General features: G+C 32.3%; 1 protein-coding gene across 1 annotated transcript in view; it reads right to left on the reverse strand.

The window, feature by feature from the left end:
- LOC124374657 overlaps positions 1 to 18,901 on the reverse strand; it is a 285,377-nt gene that overhangs the window by 188,656 nt on the left and 77,820 nt on the right. The window lies entirely within an intron of this gene.

Below are 18,901 nucleotides of genomic sequence, written 5' to 3' on the forward strand. Positions count from 1 at the left end.
CCGTTAAAGGGCAAAGTTTATTCGTGTATTTCAAAATATAATTTGAATGGAAACAACACATTAACACTTTAGTATACTTTGGTTATGATAGCTTTTTATTCTGTTCAATGTACTGAGTGTAAAAAATAACTGACACATGAAAACGCAATAAAATTCGAAATAACGTATTGGTTATTTTCGTTAAAACCAACCATTAAATTTTAATTCTATAGATATAATATAACCCTAAAGTCACATTAAAGAATTTTCCATTACTACTCTTATGACCAGATTACCTTTGAATTTACACGAGTATAGAATTTACACCCACATTGTATTGTGTAACATACATTTTGTGCAGCAAACCTAGTTCTGTGAGGCAACAAAGGAAGTGTAGAAATGCTAAATATTTTGTTTACAGCTGAAATCCATTTGAATATTCTAATAATCACTTTATTTTGATGAATACATTTTAGAATGTTAAGAATTTTTATTGAGTAAGTTTACTAGTACTATAATATATCTATAGTTCCTATTTATATTGTTTGTTACTAACGCATAAGAAGACAGTATTGTATCTACGCCTTGGATCTTAGTATTATTCCTTCTTATAGAATATTACTGTGCTTCAAGACAAATAAAAAATGTTAACTGCACTTCAATAATTTCTTTCTCCGAAAAAATATGCTCCTACTTGGTAGATATTGGATTACCATAGAAAACAAACTAAATGACTCATACTCATAGTAAAGTATGTTTATAAAAAACAGTTTAGAGTTTTCAGCTTGGACATGTAACTTAAACTTAAATGAAGTAATGTAAATGGAGCAGGCTTGTAAAATATGTTCAAAGGCAAAAAGAGACGAGGCAATTCAGGTGACAGAAGGCTGACCTAGTAACTGGGACACCGGAGGTTACAGCACTGTTATAACCTACTTGACAACGCCAACCTTGTCACCCTTTTGTCTAATAGCTCTCACAATTCATTGCACAATCTATTTCTTATTATTTAATGTTTACAATTCTATACCGATCCAAGCAATCAAAATTAGAAATTCACTCTTTATTCTCCAGCCTTAAGAAGCCAGACCATTGGACTAGTGTTCTGGTTTTGATTGAGGAAGAGGATAAACTTTCACAATTTATGTCACAAGTTCATTTTTCTGAGGATTTTGTTACTATGCGAGCAATATTTTAGCTCGTAACACTTTTACTTTGGGGTAGAATTTAAAGTGGGTCAAATTTTAAGTTTTAAAGAAGAAACTATTTTGAATACCTTTTTTAACAAGCACAGTTTTAATATGTATGAATAATAATAATTATTATAATGAATGAAAATTACTTTGAAATAAGTATTAAGAACTAAATACGTTTGGATGCATATTAGTTATATCTGTAAAGAGAGGTCGTAAAGGTTTTTGAGATTTAATCTTTTCCCCAGGGTGCTAAATTATAGATGGCCACCATAACAATAAGCTGCCTTAAAAATGATTGATTTCAAAATATGGTGTTAATTACAACAATTATATTTGTAAAATTTTATCGCATTCATTTTATCAGTATACAACAATCAAACAATGTGTTAGTGAATATAAAAATTTAAAAATTTCGCTTAAGGTATCACATTCCAATTATGCTAACAATAAAAAATAAATCAAATAAAAAAAACACTAAAGTTTTCACTTAACTGTATCTAAAAAGTTAATAAATATTTTCGCTGTTAATTGTCACCACTAGATGTATTTTATGAATTTGTATTTCCCTAATTAAACTTTTATTTTTTGTATATTTTTATCTCCAGTATTTTTAACCTTATATCTCGTATTTAAATCTAACTAACAGAATATACACCTTTATACACAGGGACGCAGATTCAAATCTTGTCTTAATCGTAGCTCTTTTTATCAATAACGGCGAGCAAAAATAAAGGCCAACTCTCTTTTTTGTCTGTTTTGAAAAATCCTCGCACAGCCATATTCCCATATGGATTCAATCTGAATATTCAGATCATAAAGCTGATATGCTTAAATTGGTCACTAATGTTTGTAAAATGTACTGGAAGAAAATGTATTTTGATCCTTTTGGTAGAAACCTTCGATTCACTATCCAAATTTTTAAAAATGGGTTATAATAAGTTCTACTTTCAACTAAAGGATTTATTTGTACTACAACACTCCTCGTTATCCATAAGTTGCTCTGGGTCGTTAATAACGACTCAATTGTTTACGAGCAAGATTTTATTTGTACCTTGATCAAAATGTTCACTAATAGACAATAGATTTTGTAAAATCTATTGATTCAATTTGAATATAGATGACATTGTGTACAAGCTTTATAAGATCCTAACGTAAAAGTAGAATGAGAAGGAAATGTTGAACGCAGAAGTACGTTGCATATCGTCACATTCAACCTGCACTTAGGGTGTGGATAAATAAATGTGAGAAACATGTTCTCCTGCGACACATCTCACCCTCAACCTCGAGTGACAGACAGCTGTCTTATCGCCACTTATCTGTCACACACATTCTCTTACCAAAGACAACTTATATAGGTCTTTTATCTGAGTGTGACATTCCGTGCTACAGGAGACACAACGGTTGTCTCGATCGTATTGAAAATACGTGTTTTGATATCATAGTCTAGAAAGTGTAAAACGAGTAAATATGTTTCACCAGTATATTTATTTTGAGGAAATCACGTTTTACAATATATCTTATGAGAAAAAGTTTGAATCATAATACTTGTCTAATGTTTTAGAATGAATTCAAGAACTAAAGTATCCACCATCGCTTAGCAAATTTAAGCCCAGACTAAGATTTTCTTGACAGGAAGAACGTACTAGTTTGTGGATGGTTTCTTTTTATGATTAATGTATTTTTTAGAATCTTCAAATTTAATGAACATACAATGTTTGGCTCCAATATATATATATATATATATATATATATATATATATATATATATATATATATATATAATTAGAATAAGAAAATAAGGAAACCTCTTACTACACTTAGCCCTAAATGTATCTTTGCCTTGCTTCCGGTGTGATATTCAGGATGGGTAAGGTTGGTGGTAGGGATCGCCTCATCTCGAAATCCCATGAGGGAAAGTAAAAGTTATCTCAGTCATGTCACATAAGAAGAAGAGAAGGCTACTTCTGTTTCATCCTCTTCCAATTAAAGTAGGCAGGAGAAGCAGTACGCCTCCTTAGTTTATAACTAGGGTTGCGCCTTAGATTATTTAGGTTATATCTAGCCGCTTTATATACTAGGACTATCGCACATTGCCAGCTTCATACAAAGGCTGCTGAGAGAAATCTTGACTATTTATGTTACATGTCCATATTAAACTTAGGGGGTTTGGAGAGTATACAGGCTAGAGCCATCAAAGTTGGAGGAAAGGTTAATCAACCAAACCATGTTTGAGGGTCTGATTAATAATTGTCGGAATTGTGTTTATCATACCTGTTCCCATCATTTCTTTTCTCTAATATCTCCATCCTTTCTTCCAGTATATTTCCAATTTATATGTTTTGCATTGTGTGAAAATAGTTATAGAAGCACATAAAATTATATACAGTACGTGTAATAGAAACCCTACACCGAAAGAAACCTGTATACCCTGTTATATAGGATAGCACTGAAGGGCAAAGGGTTTCATGTGTAGGACATAATTCGTTTCCGCCTTCCGTTTGCCGGAGTAAGTTGAATTTGCTCGACGGCTGTGAGGAATAATTAAATTGTCCGAGCAAACCCTCGTATACAATCAAATTACTGCCAATATTTATGTTACAGCGATGTCAATTTATTTTGCCTTTGCGTACGTTTTTTGCAAAGGATTGCTCTTCTCTTGACTTGATCTACGTATTGATTCAACCGTGTGAAATATTGTTCTTACTATGAAAGTAGTTTTTGTAAACTTACGTTTTATTTTAGTGAAATCACTAAAGTCCCAACAGTTGTGTGCGGTAATCAGTGAATATAACTTATTATCCAAAATTTTTTCCAGTACAATTATATATAAACGAACATGTAAATCGGGGGATAAACCAGTAACTAAGTGATTTGAATAATTCTATACGACTTGAGTGGAACTAGTTAATGAGCTGCTTCAGGGTTAATAATACTACACTTTGTTCTATCATTATCGTCATCGTACTCGCCCTCCAATAATGTTGGACTTCAACAAAATACGTACTTAGGAATGTCGAAGTGTTAAGTTACTAATTAGTAAAACTGTCTTTATCATTAACCCGAGACACATTTCTCCTTAAACTAAATCACAAAACGAATGGGTTTCCGAAAAGTTCCGTACCATTCATAATTGACTTGTAAAATTAAAATAATGTTACAAGAAAAATAGAAATTTGGTGACTCACAAATATGAAAAGTTTAACAAAATAATAACCCAATAGATCACATATATCACATAGTGGTTAGTTTGAAATAAGATTATTGTAATAAAACATGATAGCACATGAATTTATAGAAAATGAAATATGTAACTTTTTTTAAAGAACAAATTTCTATTTATAGCCTGAAAATTTCAAACAATACTGAGGAAAGCACGCACTGAAGACAACCTGAACTCGCTTTTGAAATTAAGTTCTATTAATCTGGGTGTGTGTAAAGTTAACGTGTTTTATTTAATTACATGGCAATTATATGTATGTTTTGGTTATAACCGAAAGACATTTAACACTTTAGGCAATTATACTAAGGTTACACTTAACTTTTTTGACTACGCTCATCGTCTGTGAGGAGGGTTACTAGTAATGTAGCCACAACAAATTACGAACTCCGAGTTTCAGTCTTATAGATAAACAACACTTTTACTTTTAATGCCTAAATATAATTGTTCCAGGTACTCTAGAATTATGAGGCAAGTAAATGTACCTCTATAAAACCACTGTGATGTGTGCAGGACAGGTGTCTGGTGTGTGGGTAGGTGGATGAAGAGGGAGGGGAGGGGATGACGTCAATGTCGGATTTCCCCGGATCACTCCAGTTTATAACGATCACTGACCACCGCTCCACGCTGTGTCTCCTGTGGGTACGACCGCCGTTGTTTGGTTTTGTCGGTAAATGTGAGTTGATAACTAACAACAACTACCTTCTGTGGGTGTAATTTCAGAAGACCTTCAACCAATTATATGAAATACAGATTTTTTCAATATTTTTGATTTTACCAGAATATTTCTTATAGTTGAAGGCAAACAGAAAAGGGGTTCGGTGGTCCGATTTAGCTGTAACAATTATGTATTTGGAACCTTCCTTTTTCAAATCATGATTTAAACAATAAGTGATCAAATGGTTTTAATTTGGATGGTGTGACAAAAAGCTACAGCAACATCAGATAGTATAAAAAAATTACTAGTATTTATTTTTATTAATAAATTATTAGTATTTCTGAAGCAATCAGATTAGCTTTGCGTGCCATACAGAATGCAGAGCTTCATGTCACCTTTACCTCACAGATTGTCCGGCCAATCATGAGGTTTGGCTTTCCTCTGTGTTTTTGCTTGTTACTCCATAGTGATTTTGCAGTTATTTTCAAGTACTCGTGGTATGATAATATGAGTTGGGTTAATAATAAATGCATTGTGCCTTGTTTAGAAAACTGTTTCTGGGGTTGCTTTTCGTTACAGTACTTTTACGTACCTTCCCTTCCTACATAAATATTTTACAATATTAAAACGAAACGCTGCTGGTTAAAATTGATTAATTAGTAGTTTCTGTGAATAATTAATGTTCCAAATGCTTTCGCTGTCAGTTAGATTACGTCACCCTAGGAACCCAACATGAAAGATACGTACTTTCAAACTTATAACTAATATTTGTTTTATTTCAACAGGTATAATACTACCTAAAATACAGTATTGATCAATAATTATTAATTGTTTCGTTTGTGTTCATGAATCTAGTAGTTGATTAACTCTGTTTATAGATTGTACTTCTAGGAGACAGCTCAACCTTTGACTTTTCACTTATTACGAAGAACACGTATATTAACATAACACATTTAGAGTAACTAAATGATGCCCACTAACACGGTAAATATGTTTTACGCGTTTCCAAAGTGAGCCAACGTGAGTAATATTAACTCCAGGGAATAGACAATCAACAATAGAACTCAACAGAGTATTCATGACGACTGGTGTCAGCTACAGACAAATAACTCTCCATCTTCGTTGCCATCCAGTGAGGCACGTCCATAAAGATGTTAAGGATGGGTGTTGCGGTTGCATTAATTTTTAATTCACAGATGAACCCAGTGGTGCACGTCTTGAGAATAAATAGGTATATGGATTGACACTAATTTGTAACTACTGAAAGCTAACTTATTGTGCTCATCTACAACTTGCCATAAAATCTTAAACATTATAAGCATACAATTATTTATTATATAGTATACTATTTCATGTTTTATTTGTTGTAAAGAAATATGTACTTTTTACATAAATTTAATTCTGTATTATAAGAAGATCAGTAAATTGAATATCAATGTCTTAGTAGTATATCAAATAGAGTATAAATAATAATAAAAACGTGGAATTATCATAAATCAAATGGTGGTTACATGAATGTATATTCTACACCTTTATGCATACTATAACCCCGTTAAGTTAAAGGGATGTAAACATACAGATGTATATGAAATCTACAAAAAATTTCCAAGATTAAAATTTTTGTATTACCATATTATAATCCAAAAATCATTAATTCTTATTGTAGCTAGCATATTTGCATTTGAAACTTTCACTTTTTAGAAATATTTTTATGCTTTTCAAAAATGACTATGGTTTCCCACTTAAAGATGTAATCGGGATGTGTATCTTTAAAACTTTGAATGTAGCTCAAGATTAAAAAACCATTTCATTGTATATGTGGTTATAACCATTGTTTCAAAATTTGGTACATTGTACAAATGTATTACCATGTATTACCGCAGTTTCAGAAACAATACGAGTTTTTTGTTATTTTTAACTAAAATTAGATTGTTAGTCATTACCGTATGTGTCAATTTTACTATAAAATAATTATTTATTAATTATATGTAACTATTATTTAAATATAATGTATTATGAACACCATCTTTATACTTTTGCTGTCTCAATTCAGAGTTATAAAGGGTGACAATTAAGTCTGGAACCACTTTTTTAATTTTTGAACCACAATAGAAAGAAATACCAAAGTTCACACGTGCTTACTGGTGATAGCAACGGACACATCTGCCCAATTACCGACGGATAATCCCTTTGGGGGACAGTCCACAACGAGTCAGACAAAATTCTTAAATAGCAGCATAGGTCAAGTTTGGTATCAAATTAAAGGTCTTACTTAGTAGAGTACAATGCCGCAAACCGGACTGGAAGGAGAACATTTTGAACACTTACTTTGATCACAGGTACTTAAAAATTGGTGTTTACTTGTAATACTTAATAATTTACATTGTTCAATTGTTTTAAAATTCAAATAGCTATAACTACTGAATGATCCACCTTTTGAAGTCCGGTTTGCGGCATTGTACTCTGCTAAGTAAGACCTTTAATTTGATACCAAACGTGACCTATGCTGCTATAAGAATTTTGTCTGACTCGTTGTGGGCCGGCCCCCAAAGGGATTATCCGGTCGGTAATTGGGCAGATGTGTGCGTTACTATCACCAGTAAGCACGTGTGAACTTTGGTATTTCTTTCTATTGTGGTTCAAAAATTAAAAAAGTGGTTCCAGACTTAATTGCCACCCTGTATAGTGTAAGTACATACCAACCATAACATTTTATAGAACTATTTCGAAAAACATATAACAAATTTTATGAAAGTTATGAATAAAGTAAGTATAATAAAAGTTAACAGGTTTTTTATTTAGAAAGTTATGGCCTTGATGAGATGTCATGTTGGGCTGGAAAGACCAAAACTCTTTAATATTGACACATTAATACAAATACATTGGGGGTTCGTTCTCACGATAAAATTAATTTACTACATAACCATCCCCCATATTCGTTACATAGTACATGATCAACGCCAGATAGCCTATCTAGTCTACTTCCTCGGCATGAACAAGGTTTTAAAATACAAAACTCATTGAAACATTTTACGCTATTAACGAGGAAACTCAAGATTTAATGTAAATTATTTAACCGGTATTCTGTAAAAATACGCAGTCACAAGCAACACAACAATAATATTGTTTAAAACTTGTGATTATTTATTATAACGCGTTATTCATCATACAAAACGAATCCACTTTTGTTTCTTTACCCTAAAGTACTTGACTATAGTCAAACACTTCTTTAATTATCACTAAATATAATAAATACCCCTAGGTTGTAAAATGTATTAATGGCCCAAAGACCAAAAATATTATTTGCGAATGGTTGATTGATATCGCGTTATTACATTGGTGCCGTACCGGCGAGACTACATCCATCAGGGAAGTGACAGTATGTTGAGAACGCCTGTGTACTTGCGTAGGTGGATATAATACGTAGGTTTCAGTGTATTGTAATATTATCTACTCTAAGCAAGAGAACGGCATTCCTCCTCTATTTTAAACTTTTTAATTAAATATATAACGTATACTGTATGAAGGTCTTGCAATAACTAGTTAGCATTTTCATACTTACAATACGATACTTCATATCAGTTGGTTGTTTAATGCAATATGGTATCGGAAGTAACTGTAACTAAAATACTTATATAAACTAACCTTGTGGGTGACAACATTAATTTAAACATTTTAATGAGGATTTGTGGTTGGTAGGATAAAAACCAAAATATTTAACAAATCTGTCAAAATCACTAATGTGTTTTAGTTTAAAAGCATGTAGATTCGTGTTATATTACCTTAGAACACTGTTTCCTATCCGTTTCGGCTTCACAAAATAGTTTATACCTGAAACAAAGCAAATTGAGTTGGTTATATAATTTGAAAAAGTTTTTCATAGGAGACTATTCTGGTTTATTTTAAAACAATTATTTGGAAAAAATAAGTGTGGCAATTTGCGGTAGATGAAACTATGGATAAGAAAGAACCATGGGATTAGCAGGAGGATAATTATCGAACGTGGCAATCCGGTTATATGACGTCACGTGAAGTGACACGGAACCTGGTCATTTGTAGAACGATTACAAGTAGGAGATGGATATCAAATCATGGTATCCATCCAGGGAATCAAATCATGGGTTGATATAAAGACTTGTTGATTGTTATATAATGATTAATCATCAACCGATACAGACGATGTGCTAACCATAGTTTACTGTCAACTGAAATGGTTTTTATATGGATATGGAATCGTGGTGTCCATACAAGGAATCAAATTTAGGAGTGTTAAGGAGTGTTAAGTGTCACTTAATGATAAATCATTACCCGATACAGACGAAGTGCTTATCATAATTGAAGGTCTTGATAAGAGTCAAAAGAAGTAATCAGGAAGAATGAAGGTCCCGTGTAAGTAATTTCTGATCAGCCTTGGGTGGTCATTGAGAAAATTCCTTTTAAACCTAAGAATAACAATATAATGCGTACCTTTTAAGGTTTGCGCGTCTTTATCACAGTTTTGTGCAATTACAGTAGGAAACTTTATATCGATGAATTGTGCAACTATAAAAAACCGTATAAATTTGTTTAACATAATGGAAATAAAGATGTTTTTTGATTGATTGATCGTGCTGCGATCGCTAAAACTTTATCTGTAGATTATATCCAACAATGTATTGCAACAATGCATCAAACTATCGGGCTGCCTCCATTCATGGTTTTTTTATTCGGCTGATTACCTAGTGTGTATAAAACATAATCTTGGATTGTTACAGCAGTGTTTTGCTCCATTCGCATTCGTATTTCAAGCACATTCGGTTGGCTTGAAATCGTCCATATCGGAACGGTAGAGGAAAATTACTCTTGAGCGTTAGCAAAAGCTTATAACTCTAGGGCTGGAAAATTTAATTTCACTTAATTTCTGTCTGTCTGTCTATACACACTGAATAAACAGATATATACACTTAAAAATCTTTCGATACTCCTTTGAAGCAGTTAATTTATATGTAGACAATATGAGTTATATGATACTACACGCCCTCCATGGGAGTTGGCTGAACGTTAGCAAAGCCCATAACTCAGGGTGATTTTTTGATAATGAATTGAGTTATAGAATTGAGCAAATCCTTACACGCGAAACGTGGCTTGGCGTACTCCTTCCTTGTTAATTAAATACTAGGCGGAGAAGTGGTATGTCAAAAAACTTCGTAGTTACACGTACGGCTATAATCTAATAGATAGTAAGTAAATAATACTGTCTTAAGAGCTTACATGGACTTTGCTTCTAATAGAAATTATGGCAGGATATTTTTAAATCCGTTATATGAACTTCCTGCTTAAAAGGAAAACTCTATTTATATGTCCATTGCCGTTTCGGCTCCCATATATCAAAACGTTGTATAATACAAAGTTGCCATTGAAAGTTTGATAATCACATTCGACGTACAACTCTAACAATACTAGATTGCCTGGATTTGTGAGGGTACATTAATAATACATTAATGGAGAGATGTGGAACCCTACTAGTTAAAGGCGAGTTCGTGTGGTGTAGCTTAACCAGATTGATATGCTGGGTCTCTGTCTAGAGACAACAACACCAATTAGTGGTGTAAATTGGAATCGATTTATCGCAGAGACAGTAGTGGGAATGAAATTGAGTCTCTTCCCGCTGCCTAATGTAGAATCAATAGATTCTACAATGGTACTGTTTACAACAACTTTCATTGGATCAATGAGGCGTGTCAGTAAATTACGAGATTTGACTTCATTACGACGTGCTCTAGAATTTAGCCAAGGATATATGTTGTGCAACAAAGCAAAGCCTAAACAACAAAATATATTGAATCACGTCTTACTTATTTCAATTATGAAAATATTACAGCTCTACACAATTTCACTTCTATAGATCGTTTAATTCTTGAGATGTCCTTAAAATATATAGAACATTAAACAAATATACTGAAAATTATAAAATTATACTGAAAACAGACAATTATACTGAAAACAGACAAATATACTCAAAAAATGTCAAAATCACCTCGGCAGAAAGAAGGAAAACTGTGCCAACTGAATGACAGGCTTCATTGACGCTCAGCCAATTTTTATTATTTATTTTTCACCTACTTCTAGTCTACTTAATAAAAATAAGTATCTTATTAACATTTTTTCAAACATATTTTTATAATTTAGCTGTAGTACCTAAACATCTACAATGTTAAAGAGAAATGAACGGTGTAAGTTGGCATGAGATAAGTAAATTAAATGGTTAAAAATATTGTGGTATGACTTTTTTCTTTTTCCAACCCAGCCCTAACAGTTTTAAGATATGTAAATTGAGATGTCTGGATGAGTACTTATAGTATATTTATGTAACATTGCAATAAACTAGTTTTTAAGAATTCTATAGAGAAGTGTTGAGATACAGTATTTTATTTTAGTCTACTATTTGGTGTAAATTTTATCATAAACCCTAACACCGTAGATATTGTATTCTTTATTCAAAGAACAAACATTTTTTAAGTAAGTTAGTTAAATGTTTAAAAGTATAAAAATGGAAAATAGTTTATGATCATAATTACACTGTACTCGTACATTCTTAATTATAAAATTTACTTTTTTTAATTCGTAACCAAAAAATGTGGCTTTCACGTAAAACATCTTAAATAATATTTATCTAGATATATTATCATTTAGATAAAACACATTTTTTTGTTCATTTGGTAAAAACTAATTTTCTTTGGTTATACTGAAAACAGACAAATATACTGAAAAAATGTCAAATCACCTCGGCAGAAAGAAGGAAAACTGTGATGATAAATAATATACAGGGAGACAATACAATAATATTTTTTTTGTTCACAAACATATTATCTTCGATAATGTAGGGTATTTGGAATTTTCTACAATTTCTTTTGACATTTACGAAGTATAAAAAAGCCTATTTAACGCAACAAATTTACTTTCTATAAATTTGGAAAAGTTTCGATGCTATAATGGGAATAAACATTAGTATTCTTTAAAGTTTTCCAGGTGTACATATCAAATTATTCTATCTTCTATGTTCAGCACATTTTTAGGGAATTGAAATCCGTACAAGATAGTTTTGTGTTAAAAACACTGAATAGAGGAAATTTAGTTCTTTTTGTTAAATTACATTGAATAGAGAAAATGGTGAAGTATTGTAATTAAATTCCAACCCATTCTGCTACTATTATAGTTCTTGGCTTACGCTTACTTTAAAATAGACTATTTTTAATGAAAATTATTATTGTGCATCATTTTATAAAATGTATGCAAAGCCTAAAATATAAAATGATATAAATTATGACGATTGTTGGTCAAAGATCATCTGAATACACTGTCAGCAAGCATGGATAAAGGGGATCTGTCTTCCTCGTAGGGTATACTCTCTATGAAGTCCTTTAATAACAAACTTCAAATTCACAAATTTATTTTTACTAATATAATACGAAACAAACAACATTATTCCTTTCGGATTATTCCAAGTTACTTCTAGTCCATGAATAGTAAAAGTGTTTCATTTTGAAACCTTGCCTGATATGTTTGGGAATTGTATATTTATCCTTAGCTGCCATAAATATACTACCTCTATTGAGATTGTCCTGTTTTCCTTAAATCACACAAAAAATGCCAGATACAATCTCAAGAAAGCCCTACCAGTTTCGGGTACCCTTATGTGCAAACATTCACAGCTTTGTTCATTAAGGTGGGTTTTATAACATTGTTGAAATAGTATTTACAATGCATTATATTGATTAATGACGTCACTTCTTCCGAGTCGTTGATATTTAGGTTGTCTCTTTCTTTGTCATCATTTTATGCCTGAAACCCCAATGTACACTATAGTATCAGCAATTTTTCACGAACTTCATAAGTATATAATCATAAGTATATGCCTGTTAATTATCATGTATTTTTTGGTAACGTCAGAACTAAAAACCAGGTCCTGTTTTAAGAACTAACCATTTTGGTTAATCCATGTGATGGTTAGTAACGGAAACAGAATGTTGAGATCCCTTACTTGAAAAAAATTGAAGTCATGTGAAAGCCTTTTGGCATAATGAATCAACTTATAGTGTTATAAATTACATATAGGCTAAAGAAATTAATAATATTGTAGAAGATTACAAAACGATCATTTATTTATAAATAATGTATAGCTTATTTGGGCGATCAGATGGACGAAAATCATTAGTACTTTATGTTACAATATTATTCTAAACAATGCCGCAACATGACAAAAATTTCGCTATTGAACCAAAATTAAAATATTTATAAAAGTATCAGTTTCTCGGTTGAATAATTCACAGAATGTGAATAGTTTTGAGTCGAAGCAAATAATTAGGCTATTTGCAACGTTTCTTTTCGTACAAGCTCGTTAGTTGTAAAATTTAATTTATATCTCCTATTCTCTTCGTTGGGGAAGTTCGTTATTTCAGTTAGACTAACCATTACAGATTAATGCAGTTAAATATATAAACCTTAATTAATTATTGGAATTGAAAACTAACTACAGAAATCATTTATGTTTCCGCTGTCAAAGATTTGATTTCACAACCACTTCAGATCTTCAATAATTTTGGTCCATCTATGTATTATAATTATTTAATTATATTATTTGAATATTATATCAACGAATAATTTTGTAAACCTATATTTGTTTTCAAACACACGCTATTCGTTGCTATGCAAGTTATAATATTTTTCTATTACTATGGATTACGGTAAATATAATTCTGGATGCATAGCCTTAGCAAGTCATTCTTTCCCAGATTACAGACCAAAAAACAACAAGACTTCTATTACGTGACTGGTCATCATAAACGATGATTTTCTTTTTAAATTTTGAGTGGACGCCTTGTGGTTTTAAATGAATTTAGCATTAATAAAATCACTATAACACTCATAATGACTTGAAAAACCTGTGTAGCACGACATAATATACATAAACATTTTATTGATCGATAACAACGATCATTCAATCAACAATCGATATGTTTGGACATTTACATGATCTTAAAATCAATAGGAATAATAAATGCGGCAAATTATGAGAGAGAAATAAGCCCCAAAAGAACTGGAAATACATCCCATGCCGCGCACCACGCTTCTATAGCCTTGCAAACTGCCATATTACATGCAATTGTAGGTAGCGCATGTGTGTTCGTGTTGTTTTATATCCAGGTCGCGAACAACTGTATCTGTCTAGGATCGTTGGAGTCTCTAACAGTGCAACTTTTTATGGCACTGCACGGCGGAAATAACATTTCTCCTACATATTTCAACTTTTCAACTTAAGATAAATGACGACTTTTACATCGTATACGTGTTCAAGAGAATATATGTTCTCTGTAATAAACAAAGTAAAATTCCCTACATTTGGTAACAAAATTGCAAAGTGAAATATTACTTTAGATTTCAATTTTTTTATTTAAATGGCGATTTGTATATCGGTATGCTTGTTTCAGGAATACGCCATTCTCTGTAATAAGCAACTGTTTAAATTGGTTACAAAGTAAAATTTCCTAAACTTGGTTACCTAACGCCAAAATAACATTTGCCCGTAGATTTCTATTATTCAACGTAAAATTACTTGTATATTTGAATCTCTGCAACACAAAAAATTTTAAGAATAGTTCCAAAATAAAACAGTAATAATTTAAAATTAAGAGTGTGGAAAGTATTATTATTTATATGGCATGATAAATTGCAGTATTCGTTTTGGTTTTTGCTAATAAAACAGCTTTGCAAATTGGGAATTGGTGTGAGAAGTGAACAGGGAGCTCGCCCTCTAATGGTTTATAAATCTGCATAATGCATTAATGAGATGTAAATCTGATACCAGTTAAATCGAAATGCCCTTAACTCGGTTAGTTTGTTGCTCTCAAATGGTGCCGTGTAATAAACACCACAATAAACATTAAGACAACTATGCAGTGAAAGATAATTTGCCCATTACGTGTGCTACAACCCGATTCCCAGCTATTTCATTGTGACCACAGAACACTTTGCAATACAAATAATCTTCATCATAAGCTTAATATAACTAAAATTTAATCAGTAGTTTTCCCTAAAACTGTGTGAATAGTTTTAGTATGTGATGATTCATTAGTAGAGTGTAGTATTTACAATTTAACAAAAAAAAATATATATATTGTATTCCAAAATTAAAAATTTCTTTCACCAGAGTTCACAGGTTGTATGTTGTCGTATCTGCATCATCTTTAATAAGCTTCATGCTCCAATACAATCACATCAAAGCTACATTCAAACACAGATTTAATAATTTAGCTAAAAAGCATCACAACGTTTATACACTAAGCTAATCAGGCCTACACTATTATAGATTTGTAGGTAGAGCTTGCACGTAAAGATACTGGGTTTACCATTATACATTCAAACTAAATATGTTTGATTTTTTGACAATATATCTTGCAAGTTATAATGAAATTGCAGTGTATAAGTTTTTTATTTTTAATGATTTAGAGGTTATCTGATCACCTGAGAATTTTGTCAAAATCACCAAATTTTTAATGCACAAAGTATTGCCTTTTTCTATTGTTGTTTTACATAGCTAGTTCAGATACATACTCCAACTACTTAAGTAGCATTTTCAGAAAATGGCCAATAAAATGCATCTAGTTAAGCGGTATATTTCAAATTTAGTAACTGTGTAAATATGCTATTCTTCATAAGCAATGAATAAAAAATTGTATTTTCAGTAAAATTTCTTGCTAGATACGCTAACCCACATGTCGAATGACAGGTTTCGCTGAAATTGCGTGTAAATTATCAGTTATATAGCTTACGAGATATCACCCATTGCTAACGCTCATCCAGATCCCATGAAGGGATATGCAGCGTCATTGAACTCGATCCTTTCCAAACGCAAATAAACATTAACTAACTATATTCTAACTTATTCAACGGAGTGTTGAAAGACCCGACAAATACACAATAAAAGTCTTTTGGACCAATCGATCAAAATTACCTCATTACAAGTGATTTTAAAAACAAGTGATATGTTAAAATGTAAATTAACTGTACTCAAGTTTTTTTTTACTCATATGTTTATTCTACGATTTTCTCTCTGACATCAAGATTATAGTATTAACAAACAGGGATTGCGGATGAAGGAGAGGGTATACCGGGTAAACCGCTTACAAAAAGACTGGGCGATTTTAGTTCACGCAGGTTGGGGTAATATACCCCTCCGCCGCTGTGATGCTGCTCTCTCCCAGTACCCCCACCACTGCTCGGCACTCGCCCGATTTCCTTATCGCGACCTGGCCACTGCCACAGGCTAACCTCACATCAAAACGCAAGGTTCCCGGAGCTACGTCTGTTCAATAATTATTACCCTTGTATAGGCCTACTACACACAAAAATACAGCATACTTATAGAACAGGTAAGTAGCTGCAGTGTAAATACAATTACGTGAGCGAGACACTATCCACACAGCTGATAAAACAGAGACGAAGAGTGCTTGCCCCACTCCCCACCACTGGAGGCGGGCCTCTCCTGCGCGTGGCTGCTCAGATATTTACTTCTGCGCAGGTTTTTCTTTGCGAGCGGTTTATCTATAGTAGCCTCGTACGTACGCACCCCCAGACTCACAAGGCCAGAGGGTTGGGAGCCAGCCCGGCGCTGCCGTTTCGTCCCGTGTTAAATTCAGTAACGTCTTACACTCATGAGTAAGCATGGTTCCGTGACAATTTCTGAGTATTGTCTGTTGTTTGGTATCATCTTTCTTCTTTCTTACGTTTACCATATCCTAATCACTTTAGGATAGAATTATAAATAAGAACAATTCGGGTTTGAGTGGGTTAGGTAACCAGAAGGGTGGAAATGTGGCCAGTTGTGTCGGCGTGAAAGTACCTGGGTCCAGTCGCACTTACTATTTGCAAATTCCTATGGAACGCCTTGCATAGTCGAACTCGAAGTTGTATATATAGTAAGAAATTAAACTACATGCAAAATGCTTAGTCTCTCAGTTTTCTCCAAATATAGTGAGGGTAGACAGACGGACAGAAATTAAATTTACTAGCTGTCAATTTAGTGCTCTTAAGTAAATAAATATCCCAGCAATTAAACTGTGAGTTGTGAAACTATGACATACCACTAGCGCGAGCTGCAAGCGTGAGAAGTACATGAAATATATCCTGATGCACATACTGCGGACAGGTAGCAATGGCGACCTGGGATGTTTATGTATAATGTGTAATTTTTAACCGTATATTATACATAACTGTTATACATAATAGAAATGATATTATAATTTTCTTAAAACCTTCCTTAGAATTATATTTATCGTTACATATTAAAACTAATCTGTATGAAAACATCTTATAATAGTGTGTAGTACAATTAAAGTGGACTAAAATTTCTTTCCAACATACATAAGTTACATTTTTTATACTAAAAACCAAATTAGAAAGCTTATTTAAATATATTATATTGTAAATCATATGCTCATTTTTTATACTTAAAACCAAACTTGTATATTATTTTTGAACATAGTCATGTATGATTCTTACATAAATGTCAACAAGCAACATGAAAGGACATATTGATGGAAGCCGTACTTCAGGTCGACGCGACGGATGGTTTATTCAGAGGAATGAGTGTTGCCATCGAGACGTAAGCTAACGAAGTCGCAGGCTCCCGAGAGCTTTCCGAGAGGCGCGACAAAGTTGATTGGATCTCGTTATTCAACATTTACACAGGTTTGAACTTGCCAATGGTAATCACTTCATTAAATATTGCAAACGATAGATCCTCCATCCTCTTCCCTCTACTTCATTTTACACTCAAACAGTTTAAAATATCATCTTGTTAAACCGTTTTAAATTATCCGTAAATATAGTCAAAGGTATATTAATTTGTTTTCCGGGAGTTTATTAAAATTGGATTAAATTACTTCATGTTGGAGTATTAATTGACAACCAATTAGTAGGTAATTTAATTGAAGATATATTACTTAAAATATTTATGTGTATATATTATATATATATATATATATATATATATATATATATATATATATATATATATATATATATATAAACACACACACGCGCGCGCGCTCATTTTGATAGTATGTTTGAAGTTGATAGTCAGGGTCTTAGATTTGAGAAATGAAAATAATTTATGAAATTGAAAATGATATTATATTGGTTATTTTGATCACTATCACATAAATCAATGGGCCCTAATAATAAGAATTGAACATTATGTTTCCAACAACAAATATGTAACATAACTCAACATTGGAACAAGCATGTGGAAGTATCAGGTACAATTGTGGAGAGAAGTCAATGGCAAATAGGCTCTCGTAAAACCTTCTATTGTAATTATTAGACAGGAGTTGGAATAGTTTTTTACCTACGGTTTTGCAAGCATTACCTCATTAAATAACAGGTACGCCATATCCTTCATAATAATAGACAAACACTGGTGAAATGATTGATTGTCACTGGTAGATATTATAATCTCCTAATCAATTTCAAAATAACTAAAATTTTAGTTATAAGGCAATGTTGTCAGATCCTAAGGTCAGACACTGAAACAGTTTTCACGAGTACCGGTAAAAAATAAACAAATTTCTCTGCTACATTTCATAATAATCGAATAATTGCTTTAACTATTTCAGTAACACTTTATGTAATACTGGTCAGAGTGAGGAATACAATATCAGTAGTAAACTTAGTGAAAGCATATTTGATGTAGCCCTATATTAGTTTTGAATCGGTAGTAGACTTACATATTATTTCAGTTTCCATTGCTAAGAACACTGAAATCTAAAGGTAAACAAAATCTCCACTGCCCCGTAGTTACGGTTTACCGTGTGA

This window comes from Homalodisca vitripennis, chromosome 1 (genome assembly GCF_021130785.1).
Source record: "Homalodisca vitripennis isolate AUS2020 chromosome 1, UT_GWSS_2.1, whole genome shotgun sequence".
NCBI classification, from domain to species: Eukaryota; Metazoa; Arthropoda; class Insecta; order Hemiptera; family Cicadellidae; genus Homalodisca; species Homalodisca vitripennis.